Raw genomic sequence first — 22,665 nt, forward strand, 5'->3', positions numbered from 1 at the left:
ACACAAAGCTACACATCAGGGCTTATATAGCCTTCTCCTGGCTCAGAGAATGTAACAACCTTATTGACTCACTGGCCAATCAAGAAGTATCTACTGAAAAACAAGCCTCCCACACCAGGCTCCAGGTGCACTTTAGCCTAGGGGCAGGGAAGATCTTCAAAATTACATTTCCATTACACTCCCTCCTTTTTTACCTACCCTTTCCCTTTACTACTATTTCCCTCTCTTTTCATCCCCCTCCCCTTTTTATCCCCCCTTACCCTTCTACAGCCTATAGAAGACAATATATTTTTATACTTATCAGAGTATGTTATTCCCCCTTTGCCCCCAAGCCAGTGAGACTATATTTCATAGAGTTTTCCCCTCCCTCACTCCTTTCCCTCTATTTAATGAGTTTTTGTGTCTTTTCACGTTAGAATCTTAAACTTAACTGTTTATGTTGATCCCTCTTTGAACCAGAACCAGTAAGAATAGTTCAAATGATATTCGTCTCCCTCTTCCATTCTCCTCTACTATAGTGTCTCTTTATGCCTCTTAGTATGGCATTATTTACCTTTTTCTGCCTCATCCTTTCCTTTTATCCCATTACAGTCCCTTTGAACCCCCCCTTTTTTTAATCATCAGATTATTTCATTTATACCCACACCCTCTATCTCTGTATACACTTTTTAAAAGTCATGATAATCATATAAATTTCAATATTGACAGTTATCTTCTCACATAGGAATGTAGTTTGTTCTTATTGCATTCTGAGTTATGTGCATGTGTGCATGTGTGCATGTATGCATGTGTATACGTGTGAATTTGTGTTTTCCTTGTTTATCTTTTATGTCTTTCTTGAGTCTTGTAATTGGAAATCAAATTTTCCATTGACGTCTGGCTTTTTCATCAGGAAAGTCTGGAAGTTCCTTATTTCATTAAATGACCATCTCCTTGCCTGAAAGATACTGTTCAGTTTTACTGGATAGTTAATCCTTGGTTGTAGTCTTAGCTCTTTTGATTTACAAAATATCAGATTCCAATCCCTCCCATATTTTAATGTAGAAGCTTCTAGGTCCTCTGTAATCCTGGCTATAGTTCCACAATATTTGAGTTGTATCGTTTTGGCTGCTTGTAGTATTTTCTTCTTAACATTGTAATTCTTGAATTTGGCTACTATATTTCTTGGAGTTTTTAACTTGGGATCTCTTTCAGGAGGAGTCAAGTGAATTCTTTTGATATTTATTTTACCTTCTAATTCTAGGACTCCAGGTCAGTTTTCTTTGACAATCTCTTTTCTAGGCTGCTTTTTTCATCATCACTTTCCAGTAGAACAATAATTCTTTTTTTTTTTTGAGGAGGTTTGGGGTTTATTTTATAGAAACTCAGCCTCAGCCAGCCCTCAGTAGTCAGCAGTGTAGTTGGTACCATGGAGACCCTGGCACAGCAGTGTGAACTCCTTCACCTTCTCCTTCACACGACACTTGTTCACCCGCTCTCTGAGGACCTGCTGGCTGAAGGTGTACTTCTGTTCAGCACTGAGCCGGGGCGAGGGGAAGCCTGGCGTCTGCCTCACTTACTTGATCCACATGCTGAGGCAACTAAAGCAGTGCTTGTTGAGGGCAAAGAGGACATCCGCAAAGGAATCCATGAGGCTGCAGGAGGCCTGGCTGTTGATGGCCTGTAACACAGCCTGCAGCAGCACTTTGCCATCCTTCTGGACCACCTGCCTGATAGGTGGGATCTCCCCACATTGGGGCAGCAACTTTGTAAAGAAGCTGCAGGAGGCCTTGACAGTTGGGGCCTCAGGGAACTTGAGTGCTAGTACACCACACTGGAACACAGCCTTGACATCCAAGCTTTCAGACAGGAACAAGTCTGTCTTCCTCTTCAGGGCCTGTGCCAGAAGTTGCATAAATGAATCAACAATATAAGGATGATTCCTGGGCCCTTACTGGAAGAGGGTGAGTGTGACGGAGGTGACAAATAGGAAGAGGGCCTTGATGGGGGGAAAGTGGGTAAGTTCATGAGCAAAGATGTGTACCAGCTGGCGAGTGAGGTTGAGGGCAGAGGCTTGGGGAATTGTGCTGTATATTGTCCCAGCATCTCACACAGCTGGGGGACCATGGGTGCAAAGTCATCGAGCAAGGTCTTAACGGACTTCTCAAAGATGGCGCACACCACCTATATCACCTGGGCATCATTTAACCACTTGCTCACCAACTTCTGGATGAGCCGGAAAACTTGCTGTAGCACAACCACCACTGGGTTGGGTCCCTGTGGTATGGGCACCTTCTTGAGCTCAGGGCCTTCATGCTCGCACTGGTCCTCATGGTGACTGATGTCCAATGTAGTGAAGAGGTTGAAGAGGAGCCCCAGGATGTGGACAATAGCCAGCTTGTTAGAAGGATTGGGCATCTCCTCAGCCAGCTTCTCCAGCTGCTGGATGTAGGGGGTGATGAGGGAGTGAAGGTTTTTCAGAATCTCTTCTACTTGCAAAGCTGAGAGCAGGAAGCCCAGGGCCTACATCAGCCACATACACTGGCTTGTCTTGTGAATCTGCTTCATCAGCATGTCCTGGGAAACACAGCCACAATGTTGGCTGCATAGGGGGGGGGGGGGAGGTCATACTTGCACTCCCAGCAGATCTTCTTTAGGGTAGAGACAGAGGACATGGAGAGCTCAGGGTTGCCCAGGGAGTGAAGAACCAGGGGCAGGACATTGTTAATCATGACTGGGTGGTCTGCCAGCCACTCTGACAGCTGAACATAACGGTGTCTGCCAGCTGCACATTGCTGATGCTTATGCGGGGGATGAAGCAAATGAGCCCTGGAACCACATCGGAGTAATTGACATCAATGTTTTCCACGATAGACTGGAAGCCGTAGGGAAGAACCTCAGTTGCCAAGAGCAAGGCTGCTCAGAGCTGGTGAGCAGGCAGCTCAGCTTGTCATAGAGGTTACTCAGCAGCTCCGCCCCCAGCATCTCCTAGACGTACATGAGCATGTCTGAAATGTCCACCCTGTAGATTTGGAACTGTTGCTTCTCATCAGAAGACCAGAAGCTGTACTCTTGAACCGCGGGAAACTGAGCTTTGTGTAGGAGCATGTCCCCCAGGTGGAAGTAGACAGGGCGGTACAGCTGCTGGTACACAGCCTACCTCTCTGCCTCCAAAGACAAGATGTCGTCCTGCAGAGTGTACCAGAAAGTGAGGATCAAGGAGCTGGTGGTCTCATTGACTGGGTAGTGGCCAGGGATGCCCGTGAAGAACATGATCATGTTGACCAAAGCCAAGAAGCTTTGCCAGTGCTCCACCTGGCCCAGCAGCGCCCTGGAATGATTCTCTCCCAAAGCCACAGCAAATAGGCAAATCCCATGAGACGTCTCCATGTCCCCATTCTGCACCACCTGCCGAAGCTGCTCCTGCAGCCCCAGCATCAGGGGGATCAGCTTGAGCAGAGTGTTCACATACCTCTGGGCATCCGGCTGTGAGATGTCATTGACCATGGCCTCCATGTTGCTGTAGAAGAGCTCAGGGTCCCACAGGGCACTGAAGGCCACCTGGATCAGCCTCTCACAGTCCAGCAGGGGCACCTCCAGGGGCACCCAACTGGAGAAGCACTTGAGCGCCTTCTGCTTGATGGCACTGGGCAGGCTGGGCTGCTGCAGCAGCTGTTCCAGCAGGGGGAAGATGGCCCTGCACTCTTGCGCCAGTAGGGCATGCACCTGGCTCCTGCAGTACTGGGGCAACAGGCTGGTCTGGAATTCCTCGGGCAGCACAGTCAAGAGCTCCAGCAGTGCCAGTCAGGGGCCCTGCCAGTCACCAGGGGTGCCCTCTGCCTGAAACAGGCGCACCATGTCCTCCACGGCACAGGGCCAGGCCTCAGGCATCATGCTGAGGGCCAGCGAGGCCAGCGCCATGCACAGCTTTTTACATCAGCACAATCTTGGAGCTGCTGGAAAAGCGTCCAATGTGCGCCAGGAGCTGGGCCTTCAGATTATCATACTGGTCAGCGGGGATGTCGCTCCAGTAGTAGGAAATCTTGACATGCAGGTCACTGGCCCCAAAGTACTGGATTTCAGGCACCTTTTCGGGCTGCGGCAGCTGACAGCTGAAGTGCCAGGCCTGTGGGGTGACCTGGGCCTGCATCAGACACTTCTGGGCTAAGTGCTTGTTCTCAATGATGGGGTCATAGTAGAGCTGGTGAAGGGCCTTCTCCACGTTCTCCACGATGAAGTCCAGCGGCGGGACAGTTGCACGCCGGAGCCCATCCCTTCATCTCCAGCAGGTGGGGCGGGGCCAGAACAATAATTCTTAAAAGTTATCTCTCCTGCATCTCTTCTCCAGGTCAGTTGTTTTTCCAGTGAGATATTTTACACTTTCTTCTAATATTTCAATCTTCATGTTTTGTTTGAATGATTCTTGGTGCATCATAGGGTCCTGAGGTTTAATATGACTGTTTTTAATTTTTATTTTTGTGAATTATTTTCTTCCCTTATTTTTTGAAAGTCCTTTTTAAGGGAGGAATTTTCTCCAGTTAGATTACAAATTTTACTTTTTAAGGATTTGTTTTCTTCAGTGAGACTTTTTTTTCCCCAATTTTGTCCAATTTGGTAGATTTAAATTTATCTTCTACTTCTTTAATTTGGCTTTTAAAATCTTTCTTGGACTCCTCCAAGAATAGTTTTTGAGCTTGAGACCAGTTCATATTTCCTTCTGTGGTCTCAGGTGTGGATTCAGAGTCTATTGTGTCTCCTGAAAGTGATTCTTCTTCTTCAGAATAATAGGATTCTATTGTCTTAGGTCTTGCCTTTGCAAGTTGCTTCTGGCCTTTTGTAATTGCCTATTTTTTGTCCTTTAAAGTGTATTTCTGCTCCTGTGGTATAGAGGACTCTGACCCAATCTCCTCAGGCTGGGAGCTAGGTGCCTGGTTGTTGGTTTTGTGTGCTTCAGCCTCTGGGTGTATAGATTGAGGCCAAGGCCAGGACTCTCAGTGTTTCCCATGAGTTACCCCGAGGCTCACAGAGTGGGGGGAGGGTGGTCTGGCCACTTCAGATTTTTGCCTCTATGCCACTGCTACAGCTCAGGCAGATTCTTGCTGGTCAGGTGAGGTGGGGCTTTTTGGGACCCCTCTGGCCCTTCATTTCAGTCTCCTTACTGCCTCAGTTACACCCTTTCTCAGTGGCTCCTAAGTCTGAGGCTATTTCCTGCTATTTCAGGATTTTACTGTGACTGGGACCTTTATCTTTGGGTTTTCTAGATCAGGGAGGGGGAATTGGAGCAGCTAGAGTTTACTTAGCCATCTTGGCCTCTGGAAAATCAGGTAGGTGATTTTTAATCTTCCAGGCTTTGGGCTGATAGCACCAAGAAAAGCTGCTGTCTTTGCTGTGGGCCCTGTGCTTTCTCTTACCCACCTCTGACAGATCCTCTTGTCCGATCCCATGGTGTGATGCTGTTGAGAAGGCTGGGCATCGCACTTGGGGTGGGTGAATCTGCCGGCTGGGGCTCTTTCTCACCCTGCTGTGGTCTGCTCTCTAGTCCCTGCTGGTGCAGGCCCCCATACTCCACTCTGCACATGGGCACTTTGCTGTGCTGGATTCTGCCATGCTTCATCTCTCAGTGGATTCTATCACTCCAAAATCCATTAAGATTCACTTTTTAAAGTTTAATGATGGGATTCAAAGAGGAGCTTAGAAAATTTACTGCTTCTGTTCTGCCATCTTGGCTCCACCCCCTATTTTAAAATTTAAAACTATTTAAATGTCTATTTAAAACATTCCTATAAGTATTTGTTAAATATATTAAGAAGCTAGTCGATCTATAAAACAACCTATCTGAATTTCTATAATACAAGTTATGTCTAATTACTTAGTCCCACTTCTGAATCACACTGCTCTCCCTTCCCCTCCAACCACTATGCGTTCCAACACAAACAAGGGAGCTCAGTTGATCTCAGAGATTAGAAAGGAAAACTTAGTGAGAAAATGACACAGTAACAATTCTGTTTACCACCATTATATAAACAATAATCAGTCCAATGTGATGATTAATCCAATTCTCCCATCACTGCCAAAGATTTTTGAATATCCTCCCTTCCTGCGAAATTCTTTGTAATTTAAGTTATCTATTATAATGTGTCTTGTGGTAGATATTGGAAGCACTAAAAGGCTTTTCAGCATCAGCAAGACAAACAAAATTTGCCTTTATATCAGTATTATAAAGAAACTTATAATGTATTGCTTACCAGGGGCAGTCAGAAGTTGGTAGAAGATTTGGCATTAATGTCTTAAGAGACTACAGAGCTATTTGCAAAAATCTACAATCTTTCATCTTGAAAATTAACTGAGAAGACTTCAGGAGTGTTTCAGAGCCAACATTTCCTCTGGCCTCACTTATGAGAGAGGAGGCAATAAGTGGGATATATTATTCAGTTTTAGCTGGGCAAGTTTTCCACTCCCAAACTGGTCAGATGTTAATCATGGCATTCTTTCAAGAACTAAGACTGTATCTTCATGAGTAAAATGAGCAGAATCAGGAGAATGTCATTTATAGTAACAGCAATATTGATCAAAGAGTAAATTTAAATTAATTCTTAGTTATATGAATATTCAAATCAACTACACAGGACCTATGAAAGAAGATGCTATCTACCTCCAGGGAAAGAACTGATATATGAAACTATGTATTGTATAGTTTCATATACATAGCCCTGTCAAATGTCAGCCTTCTCCAGTTCAAGGTTGAAAGGGAGGGAGAGAAACAGCTTGTAAACCAATGTAAAGGGAAAATGAAATAAACATTTAATAACAATTAAAAAATGTGATCTCTCAGAGGTCACCCAAAAACGCACCCAATGAGCCCTTTCAGAGAGAATGCTGATAGAACCAGATGAAAAATATAGTCTATGAATAAAACCCAGTCATAAGCATTTACATTGCATCAGATAGGTTGTGTTATATAGGGAGCCCTAGAAAATCATATCTAATATGTATATACCATCTGCCTGCCCTGCCAAGCCTTGTTGTTTCAGATATCTGGGCAGGAAGGAAAATTTTGCTGAGTTGAGCATAATTTGGAGTCAAATTATTGGAAAATAGTAGGAATCTCATAGACTACACTTCAACCACATAACTGGAAAAATATTTTCTATTATCATATAGTTTACTGAATAAAGTAAATATAGCAACAGTGAAAAGACTATCTCTTCATGTCTAATGCAAAATGGATATTTTGGGCAGTTATCTTGAAAATTTAGCAAAGTAGAAGGAAATTTATACTTGTACCTTAAAAATTAATTTGTTATTACTACAGACAGTTATACAGTGCAGTGGATAGAATTTTGGACATGGAATCAGGAAGATTTAGTTCCATATTATACTTTGGCTACTTAATAGCCATGTGGTCCAAGGTGAATAATTTAATCCCTTTCCACTTTCATTTACACATCTATAAAATAAGGATGATAATAGTACCTACTTTACAAGGATATTGTGAGAATAAAATGAGATAACATTTGTAAAGTATTTTGCAAGCTATAAAGCACAATGTAAATGCTAGCTATTATTCTTATTAGTAGAGAAACAGCTAATATAAGGATGGATGGATAGATAATATATCAGTAGCTAAATGAATGAATGAATGAATGCAACCTCAGTCTCAAGCGTAAGTACATAACACTCTCCTCATGAGTAGAGGGAATGATTACTTAATATTCTTTGCCTCCATGAGAGGTGGAATTTGTGGGAACATGAGAGAAAAGAAATAATTCTAAAGGCTTCTATCTATAAAAAAGGATATATCAGATTCAGACTTTTTTCAGGGAGAGGTCCCTCTCGGGAGAAATATAGGTTGGGAAGAAGATGGCATGTGGAGAATCAGAAATCTTGAGCATGTCCCTATTTTGTGTTTTTTTACACAGAAAATTTCAGAGAATTACTCCTTGGGTAAGATCAAGGACATCATATTTCTAAAGATGAAATATCTTGCACTCAGTAGGAGATATAATGATATCAATATGTGGAGGTATACTGTCTGCCATATTGTGATTTCTATAACCACTCTGATTTGTTTCTTATCAGCTTGCATTAAGGGGGGTTTGTTCACTACTGTACTGGATTTTGTGTAACTGGCATTTGGTGGGAATGAAGTTAAATTTTCTCCTCTGTTTTGGAGAGATCCTACTCATTACCCAAACCTAAATCTTATGTAATTTTCCCATTGACTCAGGTGAAATAGAAAATAGCTAGAGAATGGGAGAAAGAATATAGCCTTTTTCTGGAGGCAAGGCTGCCCTAAGACTGAACACTATTCCTTTGAATAGATATGTAGCTGAGAGGGTCCCCTTAGGGGAGAGGAGAAGGTGAGTACCTTAGACTTCTTGGATCTAGCAATAGACTTGTGAGCATGTGTGTGTGTGTGTGTGTGTGTGTGTGTGTGTGTGTGTGTGTGTGTGTGTGTGTGTGCTAGGAAGACTTACTTGAACTGACACAGAATGAAATAAGTTGAAGCAAGACAGCAATATACACAAAATATAAAGAATAATAAAAAATTGACTGAAATATGGTTATGATTACCAACCTTTATGCTAGAGAGGACTTGAAAAAATATCACTTTCCTCCTTTCCTTGCAGTGGTGTGAATATAAGAATGTGACATATTGTATACACTATTATATGTTAAATGCTATATTATGTTGTATAATTTTTCTTTTCATTTTTCACCCTCTTATTTGAAGAGATGGCTCCCTGAAAAGGGTAAGGGAGAGAGTGGTATATTTGGAAAGAATGAGAAAAAATAACATTATAAGAAAAAAATTAAAAAGAAAGCAATCAAACTATGGAGATTAGATCCAATAAACATTCATATATAAAAGGGTGACTGAGCTATCATTGCTGTTCAGCAGTCTCTTTATTTATATTTTATATGTTCCCTATTGCCTTCTCAAAAGCAGCTGGAAACTCCTTTTTTTCCTGCAATATCCCATTTCAAAGTCCTCATTCTCTGTAGATGACATTGCCTCCTACTTTATCTGACACATGAGCTCTCACAGCTTCTCTCCTCCAAATTACAAAATTGTTCTCTAACTTCCTCACAGATACTTTCCTCTTTTCTTTTTCCCAAGGAGGAAGGAAGGAAAGAAGGAAGGAAGGAAGGAAGGAAGGAAGGAAGGAAGGAAGGAAGGAAGGAAGGAAGGAAGGAAGGAAGGAAGGAAGGAAGGAAGGAAGGAAGGAAGGAAAGAGGGAAGAAGAAAGAAAATTATTTCTTTAATCCTGCCATCCAATCAAGCTATCATCCCATCTTTAACTTCCCTCTTACTGACAAAGTCTATACTCATTGCATCTTCCACTTACTTCATCACTTACTCACTTATTGCCTGCAATCTACCTTCTTTAATTACTCTGATAGTAAAAGTTCACCAAGGACTCCTTTACCAAATCTAAGGGCTCTTTTTTAGTTCCTATCTTTTATGACCTTTTTTTGTATCATTGAGATTGCAGACAATGTGTTTCTTTACATTCTGTAATTTCAAGTTTGTTTTTATGCCTCATCCTGCCTCACTTTGCCTTGTCCTCTCAGTGTCTCTGTATAAATTTGCTCTCTCCATTGCACTCTTATGTACTCTCAGACCTTCAATTACCATATCCATCTATATGATTCCCAAACATACAGCTTCTACCTTGATCTTTTTTAGACTCCAGATGTTCATTTTCATCTATCTTCTTGCTACCTACTGCCTGCTTCAACTGACTATACCTCTGGGTACTTATATTCAACAATATCTAATATTGTACAGGTATAAATTCATAACCTTCTTCCACAAAGCATGAACCTGATTTTCCTACTCATTTAGTAGGAATGTTATTTTCATATTCACTTAGGCAATGACATCAGACTCAACTATCACTCTTCTCTTATTCCTCAATTACCAAATCCATTCAGTCATTTTATCTCATATATATGTATGGGAAATGTATTTTCCTTATTTTCTTCTTTAAATTTTGTTTTATTATTTTTAATTTTTTTGTCTTTATTATTTTTCTTATTTTCCACAGGCTTTCCTACCTCGTGCTCACTCTTATTGCTGCCATTCTGTTTAAGGTCATCATTATATTTTTCTTTGGCTTGTCAGTAAACCTCCTATCTAGTCTTTACCTTAAATCTTTATACTTCTCATTGGAACATGTCAGATATATATTTGCTCATCATGTAAACATTGAATGAGGATCATTCAGTTCATGCAAGTCAAGCAAGGATTGTTTGAAGGAATCCAGGCATTGTAGCTAAAAAAGAGACTGCTCAGAAAGGGCCAAGAGAACATTATGAGTAAATGTGAGATTTTTTATATTCTTGCATTCCTCATAGAGTTTTGTACAAGAAGAGTGCTTAACACATGCTTATTTAATTTAACTGCATTTTTACTGAATTAAATAGAATAGAATTAGATTGTATGACATATTCTTCATCTTTTTGAAAACCAATGCTAGATCTCAACCAACCTCCTGATTAGAAAATTAATGCAGATTAATAAACAGTGTGCATCTAAGTACTGACTTAATTATTCAGATAGTTAAGACTCCTCTCCCCCCCCCCAAATAAATCCTATAGCCACCTTAAATAGAATTAGTTAAGTAAGATATTTTCTTAAGTAAAGTACAAACAAATTGTTGAAATATTAGATTTTATTGGAGGCCAAAAGCAAGGAAAAGTGAATTTCAGTGAGTTCATATTATGTGAGCGACCTGGATAATTCAAGAGGAAATAAAAAGACAACGTTTTAACAGTATGCTTTTAGGTAATGGATTAATTAGATAACAACAATTGTATTGTTCTTACATGAACAAGACTCAACCAGTTTCCAGGTGTATAATAGTATGGTGAACTGTCCTGGTGAACAAGGTGACTAATAATACTGGTAAACTTGAATCATTCATTCAACCAACAGATTCTGGGCTGTACAGATACATACAGATGATGAATTGAACTTTGTAGTGATGTCAACAGGAACATCTCTTTAAAAAGATTTAAGGGGCTTGCTAAGAGGACGTTATTAACTCAAAACCCAAGACTTTTCACATGATCACGATTGAATTATTACTGTGGCTGTCTCCCTGGATGATTGGTTTGGTGTGAATGCCATAAACAGTCCTCCGACCACAGCAATTCTGAGAAACCACTGTCTCGAGATGTTCTCTTGGAGGCATAAAACACCCTTCTCTCCCTTGATCAAAGAGAAGATGCAGAGTTTTAATGCCACACATAAAATATCAGAGATTCAAGGGGCCTGAGAGATCACCTAATCTGAACTCTTCATTTTGCAGGTAAGGACATGAAAGCCTAGAGAAGTAGTGATTACTTCAAGGTTGCACTGTCAATAAACTGGGATTCCAATCATATTCTCTGCAATCCATTTTCTCCTTCACTATGCTGCCTCAGTTACATATTAGCAATAATGGCTAAATCTCATTTTTCTTTATTTCTTTTCAAGTGTATTTTCTACTATATTGCTTTTCATATAATATCTGAATTTCTGAATCTAGCTGATTCCATTTCTATCTGTTCCATATATAGTAGATTTTATAAGGGATATTTCTTATTCCAATCAATTTTAACAGAAAAAACGTTTAGATCACCATTGGGTCACATGTTTTTCAAATCTGTAAAACAAAAACAAAAGACTTGTGTTGACTAAGGGTGAATTTTGTAAACTTTATCAATAACATTTCCATAAAGAGATCTTCAATTACTTGTCTTTATGGAGTCATTTCTTGCAGTGTACTTCAATCCCATCACATTGGTACTTAGCAATTTATTTATTAAAAATACCTTTAGAACTCTAAGTGGTTACAAAGCAACCACACTCTGGAAATCCAATCTGCAACTATAAATGGGAGTTAGGTGATTAGCTCCAGAGTATGTAAATATGTTTTATAGAATATAGTTGTGATTATACACACATGCACACATACACACACATTCACAATCACATATTCTATAAGAGAAGCAGTGGGACATAATGGTTAGAGAGCCAGATTCAGATCTAGGGAAACCTGAAGTTCCACAGATGACATAAACTTATTCCAATCAGTTTTGACAAAAATGCTTTTTAGACCCCTGTTTGGATCAAATGCTCTCCAGCTCTCTAAAAATATTATATTAAGGGTAAGTCAATTGTGCAAACTTTATCATTACTACTGCTATAAAGAGGTCTTAGGGAACTGAGTTCCTGCTTTCAATTACTGCCTACTTTATAAGTATACATACTTATGCTAGTAGCTTTTCGATGGCAGGAATGCTGGTGTACTTCTCTGTCCCTTGCACATGATGCAATGCATGTCTCATAGTAGGTTCTTAATTCTTTTTCATCAGGAGAAAAGGGGAAAAATATTAAATCTTTGAATGGCCTGATGGGGAAAGGGAAGATAGGGCACAGAAAAAGAGCCTGTGAAAGCCAGAAAATTTGCTCATGCCAAAATTCTGTCAAAATAAGCTAATTTTAAAATTGGTATATAGGTCGAAAGGCAGCTATTTCCTTGAGATTGGCCAGAAGGGCTATTATTTAGAGAAGATGGGAAATCAATGGGGATCTGAAGTTTGCCATCAGAGTAATTCACTTACAAGGATAGATAATTGCATGTTAATCTGCCTGTGCAATTTGAAGGAGATATTGAACCTATGTGATTAATTTTCAAGGGAAATAGAGTCAAAGAGCCATAATATTTACTCTCTGGGGGTATAGACATTTCTCAGAAAAACTAGAGTCCATTCCATTCATAATAATTATAATTATAGATACTAATATATGTGCACTTTTTCTTGCAAGATATTTCAACTCTTTGAGGGAACAGATGGCAGGAAATGCTACATCATCACAATTCTTCCCTTTTAGCAGCAGTGGCAGAAGCCAGAAATCTCAACTTTGTAAAAAGATTCTGGCTGGAGACATCAAATTTTATATGCAATCATGACAGGCAGTTTTTCTTATATTTATATCTGAACATTCTCTCGATTGTGACATGAGCCTTATTCAATGTTTTCCTTCCTTTGAAAATGTCCTACCTCCACTTTTCTATTTGATATTGATTATTGGGCTATTCTTTCCTACAAAAGGATGGACAGAAATAGATAATTCAAGAAAAACCAGCCTAAGTGAAAACAAATTTTAGGGTTTGAAAAGGAGTTAGTTAAATCACTTGATCCAGATTATTAAAATCAATACATATATGGAACATGTTGCCAGGGCAATAACAAACATATGGCAAAAAGGGTTTTTTTTCAAGTCACACAAAAAGGCATTACTCCTCCAGGGCAATAGACAGTCTTATACTTCACTATAGTGTCCTATATTTGTCTATAACACTGTGTGGTTCAATTCCCTTTCCAGGAGCACTATTTCCCTTGGCTAATTTTCCTTCTCCAGTCCCCAAGAACCTGAATCTTTTGTCCTATCATGACTAGTTCAGTAGTTGCAATTTCCTTTGTTCTGCCATTATTGCAGCTGTGCCCTACTCACATTCAAATCCTGCCTGGGATTAACCCTGTGTTAGCCCTGTGATCCTGGTCAAGTCACCTAATTTCATTCAGGTTCAGTTTCCACATATATAAAATATGGAACAATATCACCTGTCTTACAAGCTAGTGGTAGTAGCTAGCATTTCCATAGCAGTTTGAATTTTGAAAAGCACTTTACACTTTTAAAATCACTCTATCCTTAGAATCTTCCTGAAATGTAGATAAGAGATATAAAGTACTTCATAAATCTTAAAGTAGAATAAAAAAATGATTGTTGTTTGTTTTTGTTGTTGTTGTTGTTGTTTTGCTTTGGGGGATATCTTATCATGCAATTTATGTATATTGAGTTTGAAGTCCATTAAATCCCCCAGGTCTTTTACTAAGAAGTCCTTTATACCATGTTTGTATAATATGACTAGAAACACATATAAAGGAGTGGGGTCTACTCCTCTGCATCTCATTTCACCTCATCTCATATGCACACATCTTTCTAAAGCAGCAAGCTAGGTGGACAAATGGTTTCATATATGTCTCCTATCTTAAAACACAATTCATTGATGGAAAAAAAATGTATTTTATCCACTTTTCCTCCAATCCTCTAATCATCATTGTAGAAAGAAGCTGCTCAGAAACCTGAACCAAGTTGTATTTCTGTTTTTTTTTAAAGCAATTGGGGTTAAGTAACTTGCTCAAGGTAACACGGCCAGGTGTTTCTGGGTGGGTGCTAAGTGTCTGAGCCCAAATTTGATCCCAGGTCATCCAGATTCTGGGGCTGGTGCTCTTACTTGCTGTGCTGCCTGGCCACCCCTGTATTTCCACTTTACGGGTCATTGCTGACAATGAACTTACCAAGTTGCTAATAATAAGTTTCATATCATTTAGTCAGAAGAGTTTAACTTGGCATATTTGTTGCCAGGTCTATACTAAAAGGTTTTTCAGTTTTCCTAACCACACTGTCTCCTACCTTTCAATCTTCTTACATTTACTTAGCTTCACATATGCTGAGACCTAGTAACATTAGCATTCTTTCTGTTCAATGCATATGATATTTCATCTCCTGTGCACTTTCACCATCTATATCCCATAAATCTAGCCAGTAAACCCAAAGTTAAGTGGGTCACTTCTGGCCATCAAATTTTTCCTTCCTTTGGAGAAGAGAAGGAGAGGAAGAGGACGAGCTAAGTTACCCAACTAACTGGGTCCCCATTCTGGCAGTTTGGTCTATTCACAGGTTGTTTGTCCTTGGTTTTTGAAAAGAACCATGGCATCAGCGAAATGATTATATGACTTGCAGTATAATTTGATTTGAGTGAGGGAGGTCTGTGCAAGGTCACCAGCCTCACTTTCTCCTCCAAAGTCATTTGGATCTACTGACCAGATATTGATCAGAATGACTGGAGAAGACTCAGGATACCATGGGAGACCCTGGCCCCCATAATTAGAATTCTTTCCCTCCTCATCCCTGTCTCTTGACCTCCATGGTTTCTATTAAAGTCCCAGATAAAAATCCCACCATCTATAACAAGTCTTTCTGGATCTCCTTTAATGTTAGTGCCTTACCTCTTCTGATTACATTTAGTTTATCTTTTCTCTGTCTTATTTGTACATAATTATTTTTATGCTGTTTCCCCCACTACACTATGAGTTTCTTGAAAGAAGAAATTGTCTTTTTCTTTTATTTTCATCCCCGGTGCTTGTCACACAGCCTGGAGCATAATAATTCCTTAATAAGTGTTGGCTGAATGACTAATGATGGAACTGTGAATTGGTTCAACCATTGTGGGAAGCAATATAGAGTTATAATCAAAGAGTTACTAAACCACCAAAAAAAATTGAATATTGTATAAACACAATCAGGATAGTACAGTATATGGCAGCTTCTACACTGAGGGATTGATGGGTTTGGAATATGATATCCTGGAGGGCAAAGGAGCTGGGAATAAAACCAATAATCACCTAACCAGCAAAACAGAGTATCACATTTCAGGAGAAAATATGATCATGGCTTTCTGGTAGTAAATATTTTTATATTATCTTTCCTGAAACTATTTTCCAGTTCAGTGGTTTTCCCAATGAGATATTTCCCCTTACCTTCTATTTTTTTTAATTGGGGGGGGGTCTATTTAATAGTATTTTGATCTCTCATAAAGTCACTAGCTTCTATTTGCTGCCATCTAATTCTGAAAGAATGATTCTCTTTAGTGAGCTTTTGGGATTCTTTTTCCATATGTCAAATTCGACTTTTTAAGGCATTCTTCTCCTTATTGCCTTTTTGAGCCTCTTTTGCCAACTGAGTTTGTCTATTTTTAAGGTGTTATTTTCTTCAGTCAGGTTGTTGACTCTCATTTCATAATTTTCTTGCATAGTTCTCATTTCTCTTCCCAATTTTTCCTCTACTTTTCTTATTTGATTTTCAAAATCCTTCTTAAGATCTTCTATGGCTTGTAACCAGCTTGTATTTTTCTTGGAAGCTTTGGGTGCAGGAGTTCTGACTTCACTGTCTTCCTCCTGTTCTATGCTTTGATCCTTTTTGTCCCCAAAATAAGTTTGTAGAGTTGGGTTACTCTTTTTGTTTTGCTTCCTTTGCCTGCTCATGTTGCCACTCAATTACTTGACATTTGTTTTTTTTTGCCACAGTACGACTCTGCCACCACACAGGGGAGCTTCATTCCAAATGCTGTGGTTTTCTCAGTTGATGATAGTATTAGTTGGTTGCCCTCTTTGAAACCTCCACACACTCTGGCAAGCTGATCGCACACTTCAGGACCTCCACCCCAGACTACAATCCATTCCAAGCAGGTTAAAACTAGAGTGGTTACACCTCAGACTGGATGCTTGGTCCCCCTACAATCTGCAGGCCAGGAGCTGAAGTAGCCACATAGCTGTGGCTGCACAAGTGTGGTGCTTCTCGCTCTGGGGACAAAAGCCAACTGCACCCCCAATTACTGGATCCCAAAGTCCACACTGCACTGATCTCTCACTTCTCCTTAGCATCTATGAGTTGATAATTCTGGAAACCACCACAGCTTCTGGTGATATGAAATCTCTCCAGCCAGCGGCTGATCAGGCCCACCCTGAGGCTAAATCCTCAGGCTTGCAGGGGACTGGGGTCAGCTCCCAAAGCACTGCACTGGCCCATACCAGCCTGCCAGGCTCTCCTCAGCTCTGTGTCATTTTGTGAGCTCTGTATCTCCAACGTTTCTTCAGAGTCACCTTTTACATGAATTGGGTGAGGTGGAAGGTGGAGCCCCGAGGAAATCCTGTTTCTACTCTGTCATCTTGGCTCCTGTCCTCAGGTTTTCTTAACTCCAAATCCAATTCTATGTCTATTGAACAACCCAGGTTCCTCTTTTTACTAGTCAAAGGAGTAGCCATGAATGGAGGATCAAATAAGCACATATGATGTCACTTACATAAAAGATAGCCAAGATACTCTCTCTCTCTTTCTTCTTCTTCTTCTTCTTCTTCTTCTTCTTCTTCTTCTTCTTCTTCTTCTTCTTCTTCTTCTTCTTCTTCTTCTTCTTCTTCTTCTTCTTCTTTTTCTCTCTCTCTCTCTCTCTCTCTCTCTCTCTCTCTCTCTCTCTCTCTCTGTCTCTCTCTCTCTCTCTTTCTCTCTCTCTCTCTTTCTCTCTCTCTCTCTCTCTCTCTTCCCCTCTCTCTCTCATTCTCAGAAATTGGGAATAAGTGACTTTCCCAGAATCACACCACAGCCAGTATTCTATGTAATGTACCACCTAGCTGCCCCACTTCTGATTTTCTGAATATTTGTCATATTTTCTCACTTTTTTCCCCTCTCTCTTCTCTGAATTCCTGCTGAATTACTACCCATCAGTTCTAGACATGCTCAAATGGCATCTCTTCCATGAAGCCATTGTTGATCTTCCTCATAAGAAATTAATTATCTCTTCTTCCTCTGAATATTCATAGCACCTTTGTGTGTGAGTCTTATGATCTTACAGAATTAGATCTAGTTATTTGTTTAAAGTCTTAGGTCCTTTATTGAAGTAACTACATAAACATTAGTATTTTAAAAATCTTAGCATGCCTATTTTATTTAAAATTAGTTATTTTTAAAATGAAGGACCTTGAAAAATCATCATCATGCATCATAATCATTAGTGTTGTTGCTGTATATATATAGAAAGCACTTAATACATATACAATTAAAATATTAAATATTTGTTGAGTTAAATCATAGTGTAATAAATTGCAATCTTGAAATGTATTTTTAGAGGACATTATGTCTGACTGTCTTGTTTTACAGATGAATATATGGGACTTAGAAGAGGTTAAATGACTTTCCCTTGGGCTACACAGCTAGTATGCACTTGATGTAAGATTTGAACTGAGGTTTTCCAAACTACAATCCCAGGACTCAATTTACTCCACCACCTGGATGTTTATTTGAATTGAATTGAATTGATGTAGGTTTTTAATCTCTTGAACTTGACTGAAAATTCCTGTCAGAGATCTATTCACCTATGTATGTCCTTCATCACCTAGTATAGTGCTTAATAACTGCCCATCAAATGTATGAAAATTCATATGAATTCAATGATATATGAATCCTCATTAGAACACATTAAATTTGTGATTTTATGGTTAACATGTAGTATATTAGTATTAATTAATAGAGTAAGGGAATAATGAGCCCCCTGAATACTTCAATATTTCACAGGCCCTATGATGTTGCCTATGTGGGTTCGCATTCCAACAGTACAAATAACATCTTGAAAAGTTGATAAAATTATAGGCAGTGAGATATAATGCAAAGAATACTGGGCGCAACATTGGGAAACCTTGGGTTCAAAACTGACATTTGACATTTACAGGCAACATGACTGGTAAGAAGGAAATTATCTAATCTTCAATTTTCTCATCTGTAAAATGATGTTAATATCTATAGTATCTGCATAACAAAGTTGTTGAGATGATCAAATGAAAGGACATATATTAAGTCTTTATTTATTCATTCATTTATTTATCTATCTATCTATTTATTTTTGCCTTTTGGAAGGGGGAGGACAGGGCAATCGGGGTTAAGTGTCTTGCCCAATATCACACAGATAGTAACTTTTAAGAGTCTGGAGACAAATTTGAACTCAGGTCCTCCTGACTCCAGGGCTGGTGCTCTATTCACTGTCTCACCTAGCCACCCCTATATTAAGCCTTTTACAAATGTCAGCTTTAGTAAGGTATACTATCCTTGTCTTCCAGCAGGCCACTGCATCAGCAATCTAAAGCCACTAGGTTCGACTCTCTGGGAGCAAGAATTCAATCAAGTCAACAAATCAATTAAGAATTATTTATATATTTCTATGTGTCAGACACTGTGGTAAGTGCTGGACACATAGATACAAGTAGGAAGAAAGAAAATCTCTGACCTCAAGGAATAATAATGGGGTAAGATTAAGGAATTATAGTAATAATGGGGTAAGATAACCCATAAGAGATAACTGAAAAAAGAATGAGAGTCCTCATAGCAGTGACACAGTAGAGAAAGGCCTTTGGAGATGAGTCAAAAGTTTAGCCTGCAGAAAAATGAAAACCTAGTTGGTCTGTACCTCTTCTTTAAAATGGAGGTTCTGGGAGGAATCAGTCCATCAAAGGGAGAGGCAAAAGAGGTTGAGAGCACTTCCATCATGAGAAGTAATTCAAGGTTGGTGTAAGCTTACTGGATGATGAATTTTCTATGGAATGGAAAAAAAAAATCTGTGTACAAGGTTTCTGGAGAGGAATGAAGTCCAGAATATACATAAAGGGGAATCTCAGTCCTTCACACTTTTTTCTAGACTAGGTTCTAGTTGAAAAGAGCAAAAACTTCTACCATTGTTTAGGAAAGTAATTTATAGTTTTACAAGCTAACTTTAAGTAGAGGCTTGCTTCCTACATGCTCTTGCATAAATCATACTGTATTTCAGGGGCATATGTAGCTTAGAGTTTTTCTATTGATTCTTGTGGCATTATTTTTGTTGCTGTTCTTGTCTATGTTTCTCTCCTCCTCTCCTCCCTCCCAAACCCAACATGTTGTAATTTCTTCCTTGAAATTCATCAATAATAGGGCAGGATTGGATTTCACTGTAATTTGACTAACAATAAATTATATGGCCTGATATCGAATGTCTTTTTCAATACTTTTAATTAAAAGTCACCCAAAGGTTTCAGGCCTGGAAGATTGTATGCAAAAGAAAAGAATTTAGCTGTGGAGGTTATTGGATGCCAGAAAGCAATAAAAGGAAAGGAGTTCAGATCATATTTTATTGATCTCACCAGCCCACAGTACTTCTATGGATCTCCTACTGAAGGAATGAGGAATAATAGTACCTTAATTTTCTATAATGGTTTAAGCTTTATCAAGATTCACTGTGACATAATAGAAGGAATTATGCTTTTGATATGAGGTCAGACAACTTGGATTTGAATCCTACCTCTGCTAGCTGTTTGATTCTGGGAGATTTACAACCTATGGGAGGGTTGGGGACCTCTGAGGCACTGTCTAGCTCTATTCTAGGAACCTCTAAGCTTTTAAAACATTGCCTTATTTAATCTTCACTACAGTCACCCATGGAAGGTAATGATACAGAAGAAAGATGAATACATAGGTTCATACAACTAGTCATTACCAAAATTGGAATTGGAACCCAAACTTTCTGATTCCAAAGTCAGAGTTCTGGCAAGCACCCTTCTCCTAATTTGGGAAGCATTGTTCTTTACCCTCAGATTTCAAATTGTAGTACTACCTTTTGTAATGGTAATGGGATTTGAAGTTCTTCCACATACCTTGTATTGACAAGCTAACAAGTACTTGGCACTTAGTTTCAAGCTCATAATTACGTCAAGTGTTAAGTCCCAGAATTTGTGAATCCCAGAGTGTTATGAACTTGCTGACATAGCAGGAAGGGGTGGGGCAGGGAGGAGCTAATAAGAGTCTCAGGCCAGAGAGGGAAGAGATTTTTTTGAGAACAGAATTTGTGGTGGCAGAACTAGTTCTGAGAACCAGCCAGAACTTCTGCTGAGGACTTCTGCTGAGAACTGCTGGGAACGAGAACTTCTGGGAGCCAGAACTGCTGGGAGCAAACAGTGGGGAGGCTGAGTGAGTTACACTCACTGAGCTACAGTGAGTGAGGAGAGGAGAATCTTTCACTGAGGAAGCCTGTATTGTTTTGAAGCCTTGGGAATGTAGGTGTTCACTGCAGTAACTATGTTTATCAACTTCATGGCTACTGTAATGAGTCTGACTTTCTGGTTTGGGTACTTGGCTTTCTGGTATTTGAATAAATGCTTTGGCTCTGTCCTCAATGTGGAGATCCTGTTGCATTTTGTGATTCACAACGATACCATCATATTTATAGTCACTGTGGGCATTGTGAATATTGCATTGTTGTTACTTCTTTGTATTTAAGGAAGAGAGGAAGTGGTCAGCTCACGAAGAAGCAGATCTTTTTATAACTTACTGTGAGACCTTGGACAAATAACTTACCTTCTCCCAGTCTCAATTTCCTCATCAAATTCCACATGAAATGAAGATGTTGTATTGTATCAGCAATGCCATATTCACAATGCCTATGGAGATTACAGATATGCTGATATAATTATCCATCACAAAATACTTCATGCTTGTCATATAAGGGAATAAGCTGGAAAATTTATTAAGATACCAAAAGACTGAGTCCCAACACCAGAAAGTGAAAGCCATCAGAGTAGTTATGACATTGGCACAGGTAGATAAAGTAGAAAGCACCCACATTTTCAAGCCTTTAAAACAGAACAGGCTACCTCAGGCAAAGGTCCTCCTCTCCCCACGCACAGCAACCACCCAGCGTCCTGGAAGCGCGCTCCCAGAAGCTCCGGTCCCTGGCAGTCTGCAGCAGGAGTCCTTAGCAGAAAGTCCTTAGCAGTCCTAACTCAAAAAGGGCTTCGCGCTGCCGCTGCCTCTGCTGCTGCCACTGCCGTTGCCACCACTGCCAGCCACCGCAGGAACGCTAGCTTGGCTTTCGCTTTCTCTGGCTTTCGCTTTCGCTTGCTCCGCCCCTTCCTGCTACGTCAGCATGTCCAATGGGGCATGGAAGATCTTTAAATCCCATAACCCTTACATGTATTCAACCTCTAAGATCCCTTTCAGCTCTAAATCTATGATTTGTTGATCATGATATTAAAGCAAAGCATATAGCCACAACATGAGTGTCTGTGACACAGTCACTTAAGTCCTCATGTGTAATCCTGTTGTGGATATGACACTGCACAGATAATCTGCCTAGGATTTAGTCATGTCTGCTAGTCCTGTAGGTTGACCTGAGCTGTATCTGGGTCTTAGGGCTAACTGTTTCTATACTAGGGATGAAAAAGGCAACTCCTCCCGCCCTCATACACACACACAAACCCACACACAGACTGATTAGATAGAGAGATACAGATACATATACAGACATACACATAGATTATACATGTACATACATGTGTATATACACGTGTGTGCACATATGTGGACATACACACATATACATACACATATGTACCTGGTATATATACATGCATATACATAAACACATGTGAGTGTCTAAAGTCAGTCAATTCCAAGCATCATTGGATATAACAATCATATGTGTGATCCATAATTATGTATGCAGAGCTTAGTAAAGTTCTTTTGATGATCAGTAGTTACTCTTATAGATCCATCACTCACTCCAAAGATTTCTGCTTATGGATGTTCCTCTTTCCTCTGGGGGAAGCAGACCTCTCTACCCAGACTGACTTGCATGTGTTATAAATGTCAGAGTGCATTTTCATGAATATTGCTGCCATAAAGATGAATTATTGCTAGGCCCACAGGGACTGGGGTAATGCACTATGCCCTGTTCTATACCCAGGCACTAGATTTGAACCTTTTTCAGTCTTGAGGGTCCTATCTTTAATTAAGAAGATAAACTTCCCATTTTTGATATTCACTACCAAGGCCCCTGCCCCACTAACCTAGAGAATAATTTTATATCTAGGACATCTACCAAAAGGAATAAATGGAGGGATTTTGAGGTGTTTTAATGAAAAAAAATGAGATATAAGACCATAATAATAGGTTAGGTATAGAACAGGTAATTTATTCCTATCTACAAAAGAAAGGTTAATATATGGAATCCACAAGTGTCTCTCATTCAACAAAGCAAGATTTAGTATCAACTG

General features: G+C 39.7%; 1 long non-coding RNA gene and 1 pseudogene across 1 annotated transcript in view; one reads left to right on the forward strand and one right to left on the reverse strand.

Moving 5' to 3' along the window:
• LOC138145780 (uncharacterized) overlaps nt 1-22,665 on the forward strand; it is a 575,984-nt gene that overhangs the window by 104,527 nt on the left and 448,792 nt on the right. The window lies entirely within an intron of this gene.
• Nucleotides 1,362-4,251, reverse strand: LOC138145804 (importin-13 pseudogene; annotated as a pseudogene).

This window comes from Petaurus breviceps, unplaced genomic scaffold (assembly GCF_028583685.1).
Source record: "Petaurus breviceps papuanus isolate PSGF00001 unplaced genomic scaffold, PetGlider_PUasm1.0 90750, whole genome shotgun sequence".
Lineage (NCBI taxonomy): Eukaryota > Metazoa > Chordata > Mammalia > Diprotodontia > Petauridae > Petaurus > Petaurus breviceps.